The following is a 19,812-nucleotide window of genomic DNA, read 5'->3' as shown; positions in this document are numbered from 1 at the left end:
GGGGCCCCCCATTATATAACATGCCAGGTATGCATTGTGCGTTATGAACAGAGCGAAGTAATTGAATATATATATTTTTTTTCTCTCGAAACGAGATTGATTAGCAGAAGCGTCGTTAAAGACAGCTGAAGGCACTGCCACGGCGCGTGGGATAGGATTGAACCCATGAGAACGAGAACGGATCTGTTCTACCTCATTTTTTGAGATACCGCCGCCTCGAACAAGGTGCCCGAGCTCCATGAAGCCACATAACGGAAGTCATCAAGAGAAATTGGAACAGGGTTAGAGGCTTAATGGAGAGATTGGTATTATTAATTCTTGACACAAGGCCCGCCAGAGGTAAAATTGAATTATCAAGGCTGAGATTAAACACGTACAGCTCGGAACGCAGATCGTAATCGTTTCGTACTCCAGGATAGTTCTATTCACGATACGAAATGTGAAAATTCATGTTTCATCCATACATCACTGCCTCGATAATAATATACCGTTCCTTTTCCTATTTTGATTTTTAAATTTACTCGCTTCGAATAAGGACAGTGTAACTTTGTGACAAGATTAAACTGTAAATCCGAGTGCGATAATAAGCGTCATAAAAATACTGATGAAACTTGAAGCTTGGAAGATAATACACAGTGTACGCATCGCGTTGCCACGCGTTCAAGTCACCGAGCCGGCGCGGCGCGCAGTGTTTCTAACAGCGCAAGCTAGCTGTGGATGAAAACCGCAATTTAGGTTGCAAAGCAAAGTGTTAATGGTCTTTCCTCATAGGTAAACGATCGGAAACAACTTTCTATGCATTCAAATAATTTTTTTTGTTTTATCTCATTTCCTATAAAAAAGTGTATAGAATAGGATAAACGACTGGTCGACGCTTGTAATTGCAATATCTATGAATAGCTTTGTTTTTTGACTAAATGTGAAAAATAGCTACTTCTACACTGGAGTGAGGCGGGTCTCGGCGAGTTGGATTATTTGAAACTCAATAACGGCGGCGTTCGGTGGAAAGTGAAAATGAATGGCGACCGGTGTTTCCGTCGGATCGGCTGTCGTAGTCGAAGGACCATGACGAGTACGACACGTCGATAATGATCCACGCGCCTATAATTAGCCTTGGCGGCTGCGGTGCATCGATTAATCGCCAAGGAAACGGAGGAAGAAGCGAGCGACTGCGGCCGCGGGTTGATGCCGCGCGTAATGATCGTCGTGCACACGCGTCTCGCGCTCCCGCAATTAATAATGCACGCGGCCTCGTGTTCACGATTCTAGATATTTTAAAGATCCGCCGCCGATGAACTCCGACCCGCGCGCAACAGCGCCGGAGAGCTTTCTTCTTCGTGACACTTATTATTCCCGGCGGTTGCACGATGATAAACTAATGACTCCCTCGTTTCCGCGTTCGACGCTTCTCTGCGGCTCTCCACTACCGGTTTCCGTTCGCCGCGCGGCCGCCGTGTGCCACACGGCGAGAAAAACGAAGCCTTTAATTTCTCAGAAACGCGTCTCGGTAACCGCTCGCACGAGAACCCTCGTAAATTTCTGTCTTGCCGTCCCGTGTCGTCCGTTGCATCGAGTTTCCGTCGGTACTTTCCTTCCAGTCTTAATTTGCCTGCAGGTGTCTGCCATAATTAGTCTCTGTCTGTCGTTCGAGTTTGCAAAATTGCATTCCGGGCCTGTCCTTAATCTGCGGAATCGCTGGGCGAGAGTATTAGCAATTATCGCGATGCCTCTTGCATTCGAATTAATGTTGCCTTTAACCCTTTCGCCGCCGCGGAATTGGACGCCGATACGCCATTTTGAAGCGCGCAACCATTTATACTGAAACCGTCCCTTCGGGTACCGAACACCTCGAATTCGAAGTTTTCATTTTCACTCTGGAAGGGTATCCTAGGTTCTCTTTTCTGTTCACGGTTTTTCACTGTTTGCTTTATCGTTTTTATCAAATTCCAAAAAACACTAATGCCTGCAACCGTATTTCTGTTTAAATTACATTAAACTGTTTGAGTAAAATATTATGGAATTTTAGAAAAGCCCCAATATGACACTTCGTAGTCTGACGAGTAAAGGCGGTACCATCGAAGGGTTAAATCGATGTATAAAGGTCGGAATACATCCGAGGATACGTTTCAAGTATCGAGACACGTGCTGCTTTCATAAAGATACAGTGATACTGAGCTGATGTTATATAACGCTAGACGGATTTTTAATGGTGTGCAAATAAAAACACGCGTTCGAATACGTGTCTGTGATATTTACATAATTATTCTGTCGATTCTGTGGAACGTTATGCAACTTCGATACGGACAGTTTCTGCAGATCAATTCCTGAAATACACATCTTTGGACGAATAGAAAAATAAGTACAAGCTTTTAGTATTTCAGTCCACCAGTTCGAGTAATATAAAGGACACAAATTCGGTATATTTCGATTCTCAAAAAATGTCACCTGTCAGCATAATTTAAAACTGTAGCGTACATCCATAATAGTGAAAGTATGGATAAGTAGCGAGGGTTGGTTTTGATATCTCCGTGTTATTCTCCATCTCCATCATTCGGTGTCGGAGTTCAAAGAACGAGGAACGTTGCACCATCAACGCCAAGGACCTCGTCTCTCGTTATGTCCGGTGCAATTTATCCTGCTGGCTAGTGTTACTCTCCCGTCAACCGGTAGTCACACTCGACTGCAGTTGACATCCTTCGGCTAGGATACGTTTCTGCTTCATATTCCTCGATTTACGTTTGTTCGTTAGCAACTCGCAGAACCTGATCTACACGGATGACATTTTCTATCACAGAATCACCCGTACATAAAACGATCTCACTGGCATTACCGCGTTTCCTTCGCGGACCATTTCTCTCGTTAACGATCCCCGATGCATCGTTGATTTATCTTTCTTTTTCTGAAACGCTTGGCCCATTTTTATTTTCTCTCTCTCTCTCTCTCTCTCTTTCTCCCTCGGACGACATTCCGCGCCCCGCATCCTGCACGTTGTTGTATCCACGACTGTTGCATTCCACTGAATTCACGCGTCGCGACGTTTATTATATCTAATAATTCGCAACAACATCGCGATCGTTAAACTAGCTAACGATGTTCTAGTGGTGTTTCAAGTAATGTCTTGACGCTCGTCCAAAGACAGGTCAAATAACTACAGTTGCAGAATTATTTCCCTCATAGCTAGAATGATCAGAACTTTTTTATTCTTAATAATTTCCTGCTGGTCCAATAAATAAATAATAAAATTTTATTTCGATCCGAAAGACACCTGGATACCATTTATATTTAGTAGAGTCTGCATGGGATCTTCGTTACGATACCAACTCGTTATTGTACAGGGTGTATAAAAAGTAATGGTCATCCGTTCTAGGGATGAATCTACACCTCTGGATCGGTGGACATTTGTAAGAGAAACTTTCCGTAAAATTGTGTACAACAAAGAAAATTGTTGTTAAAGTTGTTTTTTACATCGACACCTTCCACTCAAGGGGCCGATTCACCATGAATCATAATATGCAACATTTAGTTGAGCAATCGTTCAGTTTTTCACTCCATAGTGATGAGACTCGTCTGACAAAAGTGCAACATTCACAGTACACATTGTTGCGCAACCCGTTTGTTGTGCAAAAAATAGGTCTTGTTGCGCAACATGATTGATCGTGAATAGGCCTCTTCAGTCAGAAGAGAAAAAGTTTGAAAGAAGCCGTGTGTCGCAAACACATAATTATTGAGATATAAGTTGTTAAAGTTTTTGCAAAATTTTATTGTGTTGGAAACCACCCAAACAGACAAACCAAACGAAATTTAAAGGGACATTCGTCGATAGGCCCGTACCGAAAAGAAGTGATCGTCTCCCTGCCCATTCGAATCATTGAAGTTGCAAAATGTGAAAGAATACCTTATATCCATTGTTACACATAAGAATATTAATCCTACATTATAAAATACGAATGTCAAGTATAGGTACTTACAAATGTTTCAGAATCTTCTATCCCTCCGTCGGATCAAATGGACACTGCCATTTTCGCGAATAGGTCTTATTAAGAAAAGAAACATGTAAATTTTTATTGTGTATAAACACATACGCAGTCCAATTATTATTAAAGATGATTATATTCGTTTCTCCACAAATTGCGTCAGCCTGCTTTCCGAGGTACAGCTTTCGGTGAAACACAGTGCGTAAAAATAGCAGAAAAATTTTCTTCCCGAAGATCGATTGTTCAGACTTTTCACGAGAGAAGCTAACCATAAGATATCATCTGACGCGATTGTAGAAGCGATACTATCTCGGTATGTATACAGCTCGATGTCCGACAAAGTCGGCGGTATACGATCTTGCCCGATTCTGCTGAAAACTCTTGGACAGAATGCCGAACGGAATTAATTTTATGGTAATAACCAGGCAATTAGCGGGTAACATTGTAGCGTGTGTTACCGGCGATTTATAATATGCACTACGGTAGTACCGCTACGTTTGCCTATCGCCGATCAAGACCCAGTTCCATAACTCAACGCCGCCGTAACGACCGAATTGAGGCTGGCTCACACGCGATCCTTGCTCTTGTTCGGCCTCAGGATCGATCTCAGTATTGATCCTCTAGTAGACGCGTGAGAATCGATCGATGTCATTCCGCGGATCGCACAATGGACAAGCCCGCGACACGCGGTTCTAATTTATGCAACAATGCCTGACCAACGGCACGCCTGACACCGATCTATGTTTTTATGCGCTTCTTGTCGCCCGGTGAATGGTGTGCGTGTTTCATTAACACTAAACCTCCTTTTCTTTGTCAATGGAAAGCTCGCTCGTGCTGAATTTACAATTCGCCATAATCTTTTTATGAATCGCATGAACTGCAAATAAGAATTTGACGCATTCGCGAGTGATAAATACGGCAACTGTAATACCCCGCTAGAATAACAGAATTCATTTCAAGCCTTATTAGCTGTTCATTGACTCGTTTGCGGTAAGCTCGGTTGTCGATGAATACATAAATATTAAATATCTCATAATTAACCGAACCTCGAGGTATTCTTACGAACACCATTCTCTCTGGATTCCTACTTCGCCAGTAATTTATAGAATACTTCTCGGAAACTTTGAACCAACCCGCATCTGGAAAGTTCGTGTTATTTCCTATACGGTTCCTTCACTATCCATTTTTCTAGGAAATAAAATCCCGCTTAACGTGGTCCTACACGCAAATTAGTTGTCATTAATTTGTTTTCTGCGAGAAACGGCAATGGAGGCTCGTGAGCTAGCATAAAGAGAACGTTAAAGCTTCGGAAAATCACATAAGTACTTCCATCATTGAAAAAGGTATGCAGAAATGGAATACAGAAAGCTGGACGATTTAAAAAAGAAACCTTTCGCCTTTTCTATGTCAGATGACATAGAAGTGACTTCGAATAAAGCGATGAACATTGCTTAACAAAATTTGGGTATATTCATCGAATGTAATACTCGACATCATGTTCTTTCAAAAAATTTTCGAAAACCAGCTTGCTATCGGAAATGCCGCGATGGAGAAATTCCGGAAAAAATCACACGCAAAGCCGAACGAAAACCGCAATGGGAAATGTGATAGAGATGGAAATCTGTGTCACAGTTCCACATCGAAACGAGACTCGGGGTCGAGGGAACGAGTCGATAGGAGGCATTCAGCTTGTCCTCCAGTTGTTTGGACAAAACGAGCAGTTTCCCGCGGTCGCGACAGACTCGACCGACCCCACCGGACCTTTTTCTCTCTTCCTCTCTCTCTCTCTCTCCCACGATTTCAATAATGTTCACGTACGGTGCAATTTATACTGTTGAGCGGCATTATCCCGTCAGTGACCCGTGCGCTAGCGGCTCCGGCGCAATTGACATCCTTTAGTCGAGAATGCATCAGCTCCTCACGGCGTCATCCTCGTCATCCGTCGTTTTACCGTTGCTTGTCATTATGGAGATACGAAGGCCTCGGGTACCGTGGGTATCCCCTCGTGACCTCGGATCCTGACTTCCAGAAATTTTTCTCCGGCGAGCCCGGCTTGCTCGCTGCAACACATATAGTCCTACACATATGTGTGTATCCCTCGCATGCGTGCACAACACGGTTCGCCCGGAACCAGGATTCGCGTGTTGCCCGACGCGAAACGAACAGGTTTTCTGCGCCTGGAGTATCGATGATACTGCGAAAATCGTTTACGATGCATCTGGAAACTTTTCTCCGAGGCTCGCGAACGTTTCCCACCGCGGGAGATTGATAGGTAGGGTGACTGCACGTTCTGCTTTACCCGGCGATAGTAGTTGTTCGCGTTTGCTGGCCTGTTGTTGCGCCAGGTTTGCCAGCTGTTACTCCCTTCGCATTTTTATAGATAGTAATAATAGTATCGCCTCTGTCGAACAAAATGCTGGCGCGATTCTGCGGACGGGTCCCGCAGATAGCGAAATAAGAATGAAGGAAACACCGCGGTGCTTAACTCCACGAGATCTGCTATCAGCGTTTGAGTTCTGAGAAATTTTTCTTTTCTTGTTATCTTCGTAAAGTAATTTAAAGTAGTCACTGTTAGCTCTCCGTAAACCTAGCGTTTACACGATCTAGCTGTACTAAATTCAATTGCGGTATGAAATCACATTAAAATTCTAAAATAAAATAAGAGACTAAAATAAAAATGATTATATAGATATCTTTAGTAGAAAAACAGGAGCCGCACACAGTCTGAATAAAATCAATCTTGTCACGTTTATAAGGGAACATGTACCAGTAACTTTTAAGGTTCGGTAGGTTTAGTGTTAATAATTCGATCGTGTTTGAGAAAGAATAGTTTATCTTTTAAAGCAGCAAACACAATTCGAGCAGATAGATATGATTTTTTCTTTCGCAACAGTTTTCTGCGTTACCATTTGCGGCTCGTCTACGTTTACGTAATCCGAGGAACGTGAAAATCAGAGAATCGCCGATTTCTATTAGAAGAGTATCGCGAACGATAGCCACTTTTGTGTTAATCATTCGCGGTTGTCCGTAAATTGTGAAGGATTTTCGACGTCTATTAGCGCCGCGTCATCGTCTGTGGCCTATGTAAAATTCGATGGGAACCCGTGGCAATTTCTACGTGAACGTTGCCAGGTGACAAGTGTTAACTTTATGATTGCCCGCATTTTTCCACTAAAAACACAATATTTTTTCCCGAATATTTGTACATAAATCGGTTTAAAGTGACTCTGTACAGCATCACGTTGGCAGTCTAAAGATTAATAAAACGGGAATACAGTTTACGGTGTACGTACGGACGCGATTCGAATGATAATTGATCCCGTGTATCGGTGTTTTATAATTATCAACCATCGCGGTTTTAATGGCCGGCTAGCTTTCCCATGCGAATATCGTTAAAGAGAGCCCCGGTGCCGTGTGGCACTGTTGCCCGCAAAAGCGTTAAGGATAAATAAAACACCAAATGAAATGAAAGTAAATGCATAATGCATGTAGTAAGAGTAACGATAACGCGGCGCTCTATTTCACCGGCGAGGACGATCATTTCAGCAGACAATCCGAAGCAATTTCAAGGGGAATGGAATTATGCGGCCCGACGCGACGCAGTGCTTGTCCACCGGCTTGTACGTTTCGCGAGAGCAATTCCAAGCTCCTCGAAAGGAACAGGAAACCGATACCGGTGGTCGAGGATCATCAAGGAAAGTCAACGGAACTGAAGATCTAGCAACGGGGACAGCGCAAATATTATTCTTTGTTTCCATAGTCGACTCGGCCGTGGGAAAAATAAGGTTTGAAACAGATATCGAAGCAATGTGTGCTGTTTTATGCGACCTAGTAACAGTTTAAATGGAACACGTTTTTATGTAAGGTACACTTAATTTGCTGTGAAATTGATAATTTGCTACAAACTTCTGAGAAGCTCTTGTGCTCTTTCCTTGAGATTGTTGCATACATTTCTACAGCTGTACGGAGGTTACGAAATAGCAAATAAGAGAAGTGGTACGCTTATGTAAGAATTTGTTTTGCATGTAGAAGACCATCTTTGTCTGACACTGGGTCTTTTAACGCGTTCCATGTCGAGCCATTTTCGCTCGATTTTTCATTCGGACTTCCATTAACGTGATCTAAGAATTTCGTTTCAAATTATAATGTAACAGGTAATTTCTAAACTTCCTTTTAGTACAACTGCTGAAAATCTGATTGAGACACCGGTCGGGAAAGTATAAAAAGAGACAGTGTGGACGAGTGACGAGCATAAATTCGAATTTTGCTTTCGCACGGGAGATACGTGTGCCTCGAAAGTGTCGGACCGGAAAGTGTAAAGCCACATTAATTGAATAGTTCCTGGCGGAATGGCGCCGATAGCACCGACAAGTGCAAATTAGACTGCAAGAAGGCGCGTAATAAATAGGAATTCTTACTGTTCCTCTCGCGGCGATGCTAAACGATGCCGATAGGTGTGAAATTATTCTCATAGGCGGGTGCGAAACGTGTGGTTTCACGGTGCTTTTGTTGTGCCCCGGAAGCGGATATATCGTGCGCATTAAGAGACAGCAAAGGAAGAATGCTGACAGCGGAAATTGACAGAAACTTATCTGAGTTCGGAATAATCAATATATATTAATAAGTGGACGAGATATTAACTGGAAATATTACCCGGCAATGAAAATCGCAAATTAAACCTAGTCCACTTATGTGTAAATTAATCTTGGTGTAAACGAAATTTTACAGACATTTCCAAAGAAATAATCAGAACTTTATAAAGTACGAAGAAGTCTAAACAAGTTCTCATTAATGTTTCAAATTATCTTGGAAGCCGAGATGAAACCGGCAAGGATCAGAACAGCTGTCTACTCCAATGTAATCACGTCAGACTCACGTTGTATCAAAAAGGGCATATGTAATTCATTTTAAAAGTCCACTAACAATATTTTTTGAAAATCTAGAAACCATCAAGCAATGCGTAAGACGCGATAGACAGTGTTAAAGTACAGATTGGTCCGTGGAGCACTGCTCCAGCTCAGGACCACGCCTACTCAGGACACTACAAAAAGAGAGAGCAACATCAATAGCTAACTGTTGCAATTGAAAGTGAACTTGCACGATCAGGAATCTCTTCTTCCTCTGGCGTCATGAGCCCCAGAGCGTTGACAGCGACGGCAGTGCAAGTCCTTCTCGGAACAAAGAGTACTTGTTGCCTTCCCAGTGTTCAATGTAACAGTTTTTGGGCGAGTGCCTGAATCCTACCAAAACCTACTTGCGGACCTGGCGCAGACTCCACCATCGATCGAGGAGCATTTCTTGCGTGCAGAGAAACAACGAATTCCAACGGTGCATGATAAACCAGCTCTCTTGAAACCGAAAGTCTCAAAAGAACTTGCCTTCACGCTGCACGAAGACAGAGCGAAGACTATGAAGACAAAACAGGCACCTGCTACATCGTATAGTGGTTCCAACGTGAACAAAAGAATAGGTTTCTAAGACGTTGTGCTAACAGATTTTTCTTACAAAGGTAGTTGAGCCATGAAAATTATATGTAAATATTACAGACACCCTGTTCCCAATTTGGGGAGATCGCAAGGTTTTGGTTATTTAACAATACATAAAAATCTAATCTGAAGACTCGTGGAACTGTAAGTCACCCAAAACATCATTTAGAATCAATAAATCCAAAATTTCCAAATTTTCTTTAATTTACATAGAATCCATGATCAATTAAAGAAAAACCTGCGCATATTAGGCAACTCTCCTCTATTATTCTTACGTAACTGAGGGCGTGATCTTTTGCTAGAGAGGGGGGGAAGGGAGGATGCAGCGAAGAATCGAAGACAAGAGATCGACGTTCCGAGGGTGACCATAAGAAAACGGAGAGCGAGGGGGGAGACGTGTTCTCGGGCTCCTCTGGTTCTCTCGCCGAGCGTAGGTACCCTACGAGCAGTAGGGGACGAATGGGCAGCTGCTGGCAAGGTTTTAACGCGCGGACCTGGGTGGTCCCCGATGGATACGTACTCGCGAGAGTTATATCTGCTCGCGGCGCTACGTATTCATAACCTTATCCACGCTCCGCAGAAAATAATACCGCGCGCTATTCATTATGTATACGTATGCGCGGTTTGCGTCCGCGGCAATGCTATCGCAGCGGACCGCATGCGGTGCGGCTTTTCCCCCGTTGCCGTCCGAAGGGAGCGGACAGCTCTCCGTGGCTCCGTCGACGACGACGCTCACAATATCAACGTTCCATCCGGTGAATCGCTGAGTGCTAGATAGAAACCGGAGCTAGCGCGCGGCGTCGATTTAACAAATCACGAACGGTATGATTAACAATAATGGTGCACTATGATTTTATTAATTAAATGTCTACCATTGTCGGAAAGATGATGCAAATCGTTCAAACATACACCACGACATTGGGTAGTGTTTTGGGCAAATTTTATTTTGAATAATAAATAAACGTGTGATTTTAATTGCAAATAATAACTAAACTTTTTATTTAAATAAAAGTAATTTAAATAATTCCAAAAATGATCTATTTATTATTTATGATTTGGATTGAGGTGGAAATCAAATAAATAGTTTTTGGTCTTCTCTTATTTCCTGTATTTTGCATATACAATGAACACGTGCGCGTTTTTTGTCTGCTATGAGCTATAGGAACCTTTTCAGGTATACCGCCAGTGGTTGGGCCCGTCCGGAGGGCCCAGCTGCCTATAAAAAAATACAATTTAATTTATTATTTGCAATACAAATAATAATTGAAATTGTATTTGTAAATAACAATTAACTTTATTATTTTAAATAATTCATTTAGACTTTCTCAAGTAATAAATAATTATTTTTGCTTTTTATTTGAATATTCAAATAACAAATAACTTGGTATTTAAATTTTTATTTAAATAAATTTATTTATTACCTAACACTGACACTGGGTCTTCAATCATCGTTTCGAAAGCAACACCATGCCTCATCCGCGCGAACCAAACACGAAATAAACTGGTCGAAGCAATATTTCCCGATACACCGCAACGCATTTTCAATTTATTTTCACACGTGCAAGCACCTGCTATTTCGCTTGCACCACGATTCCCCGCCGCATTCGGTGTACGAGGATTTTACAACAGAAACCATATACATACATGTATCAGTATAGTTTGATTGATTAGAACAACACTTCGTCATCGTTTCGCAGGCAACTCCGCTCCGATGTCAAAGAGCGGGAAAAAAAGAATCCGGAGAAATATAAACTGGCCGGGTCCGGCGCGGCGCAATGCATCCCGATAGGTCGTAAATACGTTTTCGATTTATTTCGCGCAGCCACCTGTGATCCTCGCTTACAACCGTGATTTTCGCTACATTCTGTATATTAGAGGTTTCAAATAGAAACCATATATGTACCCGTACAGGTTGATTGATTCGAACATTTCATAGTGCCCCGGCCGGAACGTGTTCTCGTATGGTACACGGAACAACGTCAGGCTATTTGTACACTCGTCATTTTTACGAGGGGATAAATCACCGCGCGCTTTCGATTCGTCGTAACATCAATTTGCCACTCTGTCGTTATTCGTCCATCTGGCCGGACGGTGTCGAATCGCATTCTCGCGGGACGCAGCCAGGGAGTTGTGCGTTGTGCATACATTAGCCGCGGCCACGAGACCTTTGATGTAGCACCGGCGCTCGAAGAACGGATCGGTGCGGTGCATGGTGCATCGTCCAGACAGTCTAGAAAGCACTCCGTTCCTTGTAGACCGTATAACGGACACGATCGATCAGTGGGCCAGAGACGCTCGACAATCGAATTTTCGACCTCCTTCGAACTCCATTTTAGTTCAATGATTAATCCAAATAAACGTCCTTGCGAAGCTCGCGTAGAAGCGCATTATACGAGATAGTAGTAGACACTAACAAGGAATATTACCCAAATGTATTGGGTAATTGTTATTATTATAACGATAAAAATCACGAAGGTCTCCGAGCACATGCCCTGAATCTTCCGTCCCCTAATGTTTGAAAAATGCATGCTTTGTGTACCGAGTACAAGCGAAAGAGAACGGGCATACTGTTAGTCACAGAAAGGACGAAAGGGTACACACGATATTTCATGGCAACGAGAACGGTCCCGAAGGGTAGCAACAGCATTATTGTTGCGAGCAGATGCATTTAATCCGGCGGCGCTTTCGTGATTTATTAAATCGAGCACGATAACGAACGGACGGACGACGACGCCAGTCTGCGCTGCATTCATCGATTCAACGTGACTTCATTGTAAGCACTACGGGGGCCAGCAATGAAGTCTGATAAGTCGTAGTATGTATACAGCGGGACGTGTATCCACCTAAGAGGATAAAAGTTGCACCGCGTGCGCCTCCTGCAGTCGAACTGTATGCGCATGCAGATAGCGGCGGTTTGTTGCAGCCGTGGCTCAAATCCGAATCTACCACGGTGTAATTATATAACGAAGCACCGGTCCGGTGTATAATCACGATCGAATTCGCCCCGGGGCGATATTCGTCAAATATACCATACAGGTTCTAATTAAAAGAAGAAAAAAACAAGCACCGAAAGAGACGGAGGAGGTTGAACGAATCCAGAACGAAACCGGATGACGTTTCGACAAAAAATTCCATTTTCATCTTTTCCATTCGAAAGATCCGTCGGCTGGGAATTCAAATACTGCGTCTTGGAATATATGTAGCTAGAGGATATCGCGTGTCGCTTGTGTCGAGCGAAGATCGACTTTCAATTCTGCATAGAGGATGCAGTCTATTTATTACTAGACTGCGGATGTGTGTGCGGAATAAAAATTGTCTGGATTAATTCTAAGAAACGGAAGTTATGCAAATTTATTGATGGATATTTTTAAAGTCCTTCAACGTTCTTACAGTTTCTCATTTCAGCTAGCCATTTGCATTATAAATGCATCGTTCGGAGCTGGTAATTTCACAGTGTTGTGTTTGTTACGATCACAAAATTATACATTGTCAAATTAGTGTTGAATATCAAGTGCAGAAAGCGCATTTAACGAATCAGCAAGCCGATATTCGCTGGCAACAAAACTCCGCCATCGGCGGATCACGGCAGACAATTTTAATAACAATGCGCGGCACCGAATAATGCACGCAGGATGCACCGGTGCGTCCTTGAAGAACAATTATGCGGAACGCGCGGGGCCCGAGCTGCGTGACGAGCTGGCACTAAAAAACACGGGGATGGCGTTCGTGCGCAGCCAGCAATTAAAGGAGTAATTATCGTGTTCAATTTTTCCGTCGAACAAATAAGAAAGAAATTGCCTTGCGTTATCTGGCCGCGGCGATCCATCCTCACCTTTCCCAAGCCGTACCGTGGCTCGCCCGTAGAAGATGAACCGTGCGGCCTACTTTTTCACCGTACCATGACACAACACCAGAAGCGATCCCGAACCCACCCACGATACACGAATGTGGAGCTCGTGAGACCCCGATCGTACCGTTATTACCCCGCAATTAATTGCAAGTTCATCGTGCCGGGATGGAACGGATCGGCGCGGCGCTGCGGGAACGTCGAACGCGTGAAAACGAGCAAAACGAGAGAAGACGATGAAGAAGTGTTCGCACGATCGAGCGGATTCCGCGATTTTCTGGAACGGGCAGAATTCGATTCGAAACGCGGTCGGGCTCGTGGCGATTTGATATCGCAGCGTTTGTTGCGCGTCGATCTTTCTATTCTACTCACGTTAACCCTGGGACCACGGCTGACCATGCAGTAGCGGGAGACCCGCAGTGATTCATGCAGAAAGTTACATTATACCCGGTTCAGAACTTGTTTCTGGTATATTCAGTGCCATTATTAGTGGACCTTTTAACAAGCTCAGACTCGAAAAAAAAGTTTAGATTGTTCTGCGAAAAATGGGTCTTGGTTCTTGCGCAAATGTGGTCTCAGGTAGCCTGTGTGACAATTTTTATAATTTTTCATCCCGTCGCTGTAACAGTTTAGTTTCTTCTTATAATTCTTTCACTTTGTTGTATCATAGTGAGCAATAGCATAGAGGCAACAGTTTTGTTGTGCCAGTTTTATTCGTTTTTGTAACTGCCCATAATTGAAGATCACTCTGATTAAGAACGCGATGAAATTAGAAGATGATCTACCGAGTCTCTGAATTTTTCTGTGCAATGCTCTGGTGACCAATTGTGTGAAAAGATATGGTCAATACATTTTCCTGATCTCCCAAAATCGAGATAAGCGGGGATGAGATATATTGGATGAGTTCGATTCGAAGTTTTCCGCGAAATGAAGCAATCGGTTATTTCCGCGATAGGACGAGGTACCCTTCGGGAAAGGCGCGTTACTGGCATAAGGAATGCATTTAAATCGGTCCATTGTGAACGAAGCCCCGTGGAAACGGAGACCGAACCGTGGCTAGAGGAAGAGCTCGTGCCCCAAGTTCGGGGAAGTAAATGTATCGATGGGGAGTTATATATGCCGATAAGATTTCCGGAGCCCGCGAAGAAAAATGCGGGGAGAAAAATCTGCTCGCGAAATACGTTCCCTTCCGCGACATCCAATCTTCTCTTTGATACTTCTGGATGAGATAAGTTCCGTACCGGGGTGGAAAGTACTTTCGAATAATAATAACAATACGTCTTTATTGCGCTTTAAGTGCAGATGAACGAAATGCGAAGGAGATTATAGTCACTTGACTACCGATTTGTATGTAGAATTGTTTGCATAAAATTCTCAACTAGGTTCGAAGAACCAGTTTTTGGAATTTTGCGTATCCCTTTCCTTCGTTGCGAAATCTACCTGAGAATTTCTGGGTAGCTCGATCACGAGGAAGAACGATCGAGCGAACGAAGCATGATTTCGCGACGAAAATAACGCATTCGTCGGACGACGCTTTCACTCGACACGTGTCGGGCCCGCGCGAGCCAGACGAAATTGGTTCGAACTGGAAAGATCGACGAACGCTTCTGGAATCGATCCATCGGCAGATCTAGATGGCCGGTCCCAGGGACGTGCGGTTTGAACGGAGTCGGCATGACTGACGGCAAGTTAATGAGATCCGTCATGATGTAAAGACACGCCGGTGACTCACGCCGCAGGAAGTCTATCCTGCGCGGACCGAGACCGGATGTCTTCCGTTCTTTAAATCGGCACGAGGTGAAACGGAGTCAGTGACATCGGCCATGCAAATATGCACGCATATCCAAACTCCTTTCTCTGCTGATTATTTCAACAATATTTTTTACAATTGAACCATTTGTTTTCGTCACTAGTATCGCCACTGTTCAATCTTTTGCACCCTTGCGTGGCTGTGGCACATGTGATTATTAAACTGCGGATTTCTATGCAAAATAAAAATTGTCTGTATCGATAACAATGAACCGGCGCCAATCAGAAATTTCTTTCTTACTTAAATCATTTTGATAAGCTGGGAATAACACACTGAAGCTGATTCTATGACACATCAAGGAACGTCACACAAAATAGGTCTTGGTTTCTTACAAGTATAAATTATGTATTATTCAGATACTATCATGATCTCAACACGAAAAGAAATCCACGTCCCCATAATATAATTTAACAATTGAAAAGGAGCCTAATAGAATCACGACCAACTGGATTAGAATTTTTTGTCTTCTTTCGCAAGTGATCGCTCCGCCACGTGTATCTAGACACGCATGCACAGATTGCACAGTTTTTATAAGTGGCGATTATTCGGGTTTCGTGAAACAAATCCGATCGGTCATAGCGTTCGCGAGTCCATCAACGATTCGAGTCGAAATCAAGTCGGATCTCGGTCAAACTTCGTCACGTTGTTTAATCACCGTGTTATTGCGAACTCGTGCGATCCGATGATCCGATTACATGGCCCAACTCATTTTCAAGCTGTCTCGTTCCAATAAACTTAACTGTCGTGTTCCTGAACTTGCTGGTTCAAAAAAACTATAATACACAGATACACTTTCATCTTCTATAATAATACCTGACTTTTTTAGACGAACAACGGAACAGTAATATGTACTTAACAAATGATTTCTTTTTTGAAAATTTTTGAGAAACGTGAATGCATAACATCCGGAATCTACTAATAACACTTTTTTAAACGACCAATAAGTGATAAGACCAGTGATATTAAACACTATTGAATTTTGGATGTAACTGTCCAATGCTGATTTTTGCTAGCTGTAAATTCAACAGAGATCCGCAGTGCATTTATCAAATTACTGTAATCACCAATGGCGGGTAACCCGACAAAACGAGAAGTGATCCTTGTACGATTCACGAGCTGTTTGCAATCTCCAGCATAAACGTGCCATTAAACGCGCGAGGAAAGCGTACATATTACATATGCGCCGATGAGTCACGCGGAGGAAGTTCTGTAATGATTTTTTTCCCTCGGTTCGATCCGTGATCTTGTTCTTTTTTCCTTGATCGGGAGGTTTTGCAGCCGTTGATCTAGTACAAGACGGAACGACGGAAATTAAGCGACTGTATGGCCGGAGAAAAAAGAATCGTAACGGAACAATTTTAAGCATGGATCGCGTGTCTATCCCCGCGATCGCGCCCACGCGTTTCTACCATTCAGATCCCGCTGCTCGAGAGAGAAAAGTTTTGTTCGTTCTCAAGATCGTCGCGATAATGAAATATGATGAACGGTTCGTTAATTGAATGCTGAGAAAATTACATTATTGTTCCATTAGGAACTACTGTACACTTTTTTTTTCCTGACATCCCCACTACCGCGGAAAAGTAGAGATTGAACGGGTTATACAGGCTTCCTCGAACGAAGGGGACAGAATTATTGACAACACTTCGGTAGTTGTCCGAATGTTAATTTCATTTAAGATTGATCGCAAGGTGTGCATTAAACGGTTCTTATGGAGAGCCTGGTAATTTGCTTTTGCTGCTTCTATGTTTAACATTTACAAACCTAGACAGACATTTTCCCTTTTATCGTGGATAATTTTATTCTCGTACGAAAAGTCGCCGTTGGTTTGTCGGAGCCAGTCCGACCAGTTCGACCAGCTAAAACACTGACTTTCAAACGTGCTCTATTTAACACTCTATTAGACATCTATCAATCTCCGAAAATTGTTAAAGAAAACTCCGTAATTCGGAATAGCTGTCGGTGGACTGCGGATTCCGTGCAATAAAATGCTCTATCACGGTCCATTAAACTTTCCATCTCGCGATCAGATAAAATCCTCGATGAAAGATACGGGCATCGTACGAGCTGGAGTAAATAAAGAGAGGTATTGAAACACGAAGTGTTCATAAAAATTTACACTCCAATCAGATTTCAAGATTGTCCGTGGATTCTGAGCTTGGAAGAAGAACTCGCGGCGCCATGCGAAACTTGTCCGACGTCGAGGAAAATACTGTAACGTCGTTGACGTCTACGTACGGAGACGTCGGAAAGTTCATCGGCAACATGGTCGAATTTGATCCGACTCGGTGGAAACAACGAAAAGTTCTCGGTCGAGGAAAATATTCGGCAAGGGATCCCGTCGACGACACCCCAATTTCTTCGGCGCAGGCCAAACTGCAACACTATATCAGAAGAGAATAGTCTGGATCGACTGCGTCTTGGGACCCAGCCAAAGGCGCGAGATTACTTCGTTGATTCCTTCCAGGCCTCGCAATTCGATGCGACCGTAATTGCCACGGCTTTCGTGCCAAATTTACGGCCGCCCAGTTTCTCGGGAAAGGGCTACAGGCGTTTTAGAACTGTGTACCCTGGCACGCCCGGAAGCGATTCAACGTTCGCGATCCTCACGCTATCACGACGTCCCACCTAATATTCACCAAGAATCAATACGTCGACCCGACTATCAAAATTTAACGAGGCCTTTCATTTTCTCAACACATTCGCGCCGGGTCATGTCTGACGCAGGACCTATTAAACCCGGACTTATCTAACCAAACAGCCAGCTATTTAGCACCATAAGTAGCTAGAACACCGTTTCTTACACGTTATCTACCGGTGACTGTTTTATAATTTTGTGAATATCTACGGCCCATGGCTAAGAACTTTTTAATAGATCCCCAGCAGCAATTGCAACTTTAATCCTAAACAAACCAGTCAGCCTGAGTAACGTAATCTAACAATTTTGTTTGGCATCTTCTTTGGGAAACTGTGTCCACGAAGAATATTATCATCCCAGCTATCCTTAAAGTCTTAGAGAGCCACATGTTCAGTTTCCTGAAGCATGATATTCTTTGTAGACACGGAAGCTCCAACGCATAATATTTAATTTGTACAAAGATAAATATAATCTTGAACAGTCTCTATATTACACCATACACGCAGTTGCACACTCTGTTCACAGTATATGCGAGTCTGTGTAGTTGCATAGATTAATAAAGTAGAGCGAAGAACATCAAGGTATTTAATTACAAACAACCACAGATGTACTCTACAATATAACGGGTAGGTAGTTTAATCGCATTTATCTCGGCTGGCTGAACGCTAAGCAATGCTCTTATATAAAGTAGGAAAAGGCTTTTAAACTATCTACAATGGAATTGAAAGTTGCAACTCAGCTATACAGGTTAATCCCACTAAATTTCCCCCTTCATTACCATGTCCATTGTAATCGCCCAAGCTGCGTTTCGAAGGTCTCCGTTATCGGCTCTTTTGCACGTTCGAGTTTTCCCGCGATAACGCTTATCCGCGATTACGTAGCGGAAAGATAACGCGGCGAGTTCACCGTACCGTTATCCCGGCTCGCAAAAGTTTCGCGCACGAGCACGTCGTCTGGACCGACCAACAGTGGTCGGAATAAACCTTGAATCGCTATTTTGCATCGCCATTTTCCCTTTTTAGTGTCTCGTCTGATCACCTCTCTTAGCATCCCATTTTTATACTCGCTACGCAGCAGAACCCTAGCAACCCCTATAAATTACAAAACATGAGTAAGATATTTTTACGTGATGTAACAAACGAGAAACGTAAGACCCGTTTTTCCCAAAAAACGTTATAAATTGAAACCTCCGTGAAAACATTACAAACAAATTTTTCATAACTCTAAAAGAATGGTTGGGTGTGTACTTACAGTTATTAAACATAAACGTGAATATTTCTCGCATGAGCGATGCAGAGTTAATATAGCCTTGCTGTGAAACGGCACGCAAGGCCTAGATATGTCTGGAGTTCTTCCTCGTCTCTGCGGGAAACTCATCGATCGTTAAACCATCGAGTTAAACACGATTCGATTAATACGACTGTAAACAAGGTCGCCGTAATTACAATGCGGTGACGTCATTTCTGCGGAGAAAATCGCGCAGATCTTTAGAGATCCGAACGTCATAGGAATCGATGTACGATCTCGAAGAAAGTTTCCAAGACGACGCGGAAACGCCGGTCGTCTTCGAGACACGTTCGATACACCCTCCTTATCGTCCCTCATTTCCTGTGGGGCCATAAGGCGGCCGTCACGTCTCTCTTTATTGTATCAACTACTGCGCCAGGCCGCCTAATTGATTTACGCCCGCCCTCTTGGTCATCAACGGCCTCGAGGAATTTCATCCACGAAAATCCACGCGGCGAGAGAGACATGTCCCGAGAAAAGGCTGCGTGGCGAACGCGGAACACGTTCCCTGCCGAGAATTATGTGCCGGGGGAGCATGATTGCATCAGCGGAACGGGGTTTCTTTCGGAAAAAGTTTTCCCTCGGGCCACTCCGACGTCTACGTTTCTTCGGACTTTGTCATAACGCAGGTTTTCTACTATACCACGGATTTTTTCGCACCTTGGAATGAAACACACGAATGCAAGAAATTTAATAAATCTTGAGGTGCAGTTAAGCTGACAGAGGAAACTCTTTTTAGCATCGGTTTTTATAAATGATACCTAGGATTTTAA

The 19,812-nt window shown here is 43.3% G+C and overlaps 1 protein-coding gene across 2 annotated transcripts in view; it reads left to right on the top strand.

The window, feature by feature from the left end:
• Positions 1-19,812, top strand: part of Knockout (Stork-head domain-containing protein knockout) — a 146,065-nt gene that overhangs the window by 44,438 nt on the left and 81,815 nt on the right. The window lies entirely within an intron of this gene.

The sequence above is a fragment of the Lasioglossum baleicum genome, chromosome 4 (genome assembly GCF_051020765.1).
Source record: "Lasioglossum baleicum chromosome 4, iyLasBale1, whole genome shotgun sequence".
NCBI lineage: Eukaryota > Metazoa > Arthropoda > Insecta > Hymenoptera > Halictidae > Lasioglossum > Lasioglossum baleicum.
This window is presented reverse-complemented; position numbering and strand designations above follow the sequence as displayed.